Source organism: Triticum dicoccoides, chromosome 4A (assembly GCF_002162155.2).
Source record: "Triticum dicoccoides isolate Atlit2015 ecotype Zavitan chromosome 4A, WEW_v2.0, whole genome shotgun sequence".
Taxonomy (NCBI): Eukaryota; Viridiplantae; Streptophyta; class Magnoliopsida; order Poales; family Poaceae; genus Triticum; species Triticum dicoccoides.
In genome coordinates this window covers 689,064,030-689,067,068 of record NC_041386.1, presented here as the reverse complement: position 1 = coordinate 689,067,068, position 3,039 = coordinate 689,064,030, and the positions used below count along the sequence as shown (strand labels likewise).

General features: G+C 51.3%; 1 long non-coding RNA gene across 1 annotated transcript; it reads left to right on the top strand.

Moving 5' to 3' along the window:
* Window positions 1–262: 262 nt before the first annotated feature.
* LOC119289737 lies at window positions 263–1,031 on the top strand. Its single transcript, XR_005141599.1, has 2 exons — window positions 263–410; window positions 633–1,031. It is a non-coding gene; the product is annotated as an uncharacterized LOC119289737 (long non-coding RNA).
* The last annotated feature ends 2,008 nt before the right edge of the window (window positions 1,032–3,039 follow it).

Below are 3,039 nucleotides of genomic sequence, written 5' to 3'. Positions count from 1 at the left end.
TTTGGTGCGTACCATGTGTTGGTGTGTACTGCTATCCACCTATAAATGGTAGATAATTACGGGCGCATTAGTGCTATGATGAGGAGGGGATAAGTTGGAATTCATTAAGTCCTCCCTAATTCCTGCAATAAGTCCTCTATTTATATATTGCTATGATAACGAGAGGATAAATGGGAATTCATTAATGCCCCCTAATTCCTGCGATAAGTCCTCTCTCTATATATGATCACCATCATGGCGAATACTGGCATCCATCGACTAGACTAGAAAAACAACACTAGCTGCCCAGAAGAAGAGGAATTGCAAGAACCCATTCACCATGGCACGTCCAAGGAACGACACACATATTTTGTTCTTGGTTGTAGCTCTTCTGGTCATGTCTACCGCCTTCCTGCCCTGTAACGCAGATAGTAAGAACATACATTTCTCCTGTACAATATTTTTTTTTGAAGCAAGGCAAATACTTTGCTTTTTATATTGATATATAGTAGGAGCAAAGGACAACCGGGCCGAAGCCAAAAACAGAAGAAAAAAAAGAATATATGCTTCCATCATCTTCTTCTTTATAGATCTGTTCTTTCTTTCCCTTGGTACAAAACTGACAGTTCATCTCTGTTCGTGCCGCTGTGCAGTCGACCCACCCAGCTGGTGCACGCCGGAGGCGGTTTGCCAGGACCCGGTTACGCCGGGAAACAGGGAAACGTGCAAAAGCATCTGCAAAAGTTTTGGCTACAACCCGGAACAAGCCTACTGCAATCCCGATCCCACTCCGAGGTGCTGCTGCATCTATTAAGCGCAGGAAATAACAATGCCACTGGAGTGGCAGATGATGGATGACAAAGCTAGCAAACTCACTTTTATGTGTCCATTTCGACTTATGTAAAAATCGGAACAGATCATGGTCCCGGCCTGTCCGTCAATTAATAAAGATTAGAAAAAGTTTCTTTTATAGGCTAGTTTGCAGAATTAATAAATGATCCATCTGTAAAATTGGAATGTCTTGACTAAAGACGCGAAATTTACTCTTTGTTCAAGCGGACACAAATATTAAGGCAACGAGCACCCCTTCATAGCCCAACGAGATAGCCAGCACGTAGTCGGGTCACAGTATAAGGACAAAAATGGATGATACAAATCCTCATTAATTTGTTGGTTGTCACCCAACAAAAGTCATGAACCAGATGAATTACCGCCGATAGTAGTTTTACTGATCACATGTCGAAATGTCTAGTGCCAAGATTATTGTTTCGGCTGATCTTCACAACAGGGTGCTCACCTGGGCAAGCCCGACAAGATGGCTAGCGTGATCAGTGACATGAGCACCGATCGGTTAGGGGAATTTTCTTACTGATGGCTGCAGCCTTGCCATGCCAAGCCGACGTACGCATCCATGTCTCCGTTCGGCCGTTGGCCGCAGTGTTAGCTCGCTAACCATGCTGCTGTTTGCCTCAACTTACGCTGGCACGGCGGCGCGGTGCTTCAGTTTGGTGCCTGATGCCACCTGCTTTGTGCAGTTTCTCGCAGCTATGCGCCGCCGCTCTCAGCAGTCATCGATTCGACGCCACAACCGTACCACCGCCCCGTGCTGGATGGCCAACTTGCAAGGCTGAACTGTGTTGGTCCTTTCCGCCGTGCTTGCCATGGTCAAGCCGCATGCTGGCGCGCTCGCTTCCACGTTCACGCCACGCATGCAGGCTGCCACGACCCCAAGTCCTAGTCGTCTCGCCCACATGCCCTACTGGCCCCGTCACGCTCCGCTGAGACCCCACCGCCCGCCACCACCAGTGTTTTGGCCCTGCTGGCCGAATGTCTCCAGCATCAGCCGCCTCCAGTCGTCGGCCCGGACAGGGTAGGCTCAAGAGGGATCAACAGTGGAGGGAGAAAGGGGAATCAAGGGTGGAGTGGAAAAGGGGATCGGGAGAGTAGATAATAGAAGAAAAGAGAGTAATATGACTTGCGCACCCGTATTGTTGGTGAGAGTAGCTCCTGAACCAGACTGGGATCATCACTTTTCCCAGTGCACCGAACAGGACTAGTGTGAGAATAGACCGGGATGAAAGAGATCAGGGTACCAACCAACTTCAGGGATTTAAAGTTGAGGATTCATTTACGTCGTTCTCTACAAAGTTAGGGTTTATTTCAGACTTTTCTCGTGGCGGCAGTGTGCGTCATGGCTCATCTAACACAGTGAACACGGCATACGGTGCACCTCCCATTGCGTTTCTTTAGCAGAATTTTGGCCGAGTCATGCAAAGGAGCCCCTGGTGACGAACCTGTAATAGACAGCAATCTCTACCGAGTCTTTGTCCCTAGAAATCTAGAGCCTCCGACGGTCAGAAGAGCTGAGTTCTGGATGGGGTCAAGTTATTAGTTCTGTGGGTTAGGTATACCGCACCCAAAGTTGCACATGCACAGCGCCATTACCTGCAGGCCGTGGCACACCTGCTCTGGCCGTCCAAGTCCAAGTCGGCGACCCAACGGCCTTTACCGAATCCCGCACCCAAACGGCCGGCAGCGCATCGCGCGACGCCGACCAACCACGATACTCCGAGTCCAAGTCCAAGTCTCCGACCCAGCAGGCAGCAGCAACGTATCCGCCTGCCTGAACGATCTTGACCAACTCTACGTGCGGCTTGTCGTGTCAGGTCGCAGCGCGTCTCTCCGCCTCTCCGACTCCGTCAACAATCGACCGCGTCTCGCGTCCGCGTCAGGGCTCCACTTTCCTGCCCCCGTTTCCTCGTATATATTCATACAGAGCACGAGCGGAGCTATCGGAAACCAAGCATCCATCAATGCAGCACACTCGCATACCAGGAAACCGAAACGCATCAAGGCTAGGCGCCGCTGACCAGGGACAGAATCTTGGCTTTCTCGATCCTCAGCTACTCGCCCATGGACATTGCGGGTGTCGGCTACAGCACGCCCACGCGCCTTTCCTGGAGGGGTGGCAGCGGGGAGAAGCCGGAGAAAGCGGCGGACAAGCAGCGGCAGGAGGAGAAGGTCGACCAGGGCTCTCGGCCGGAGAAGAAGCGGGAGGTG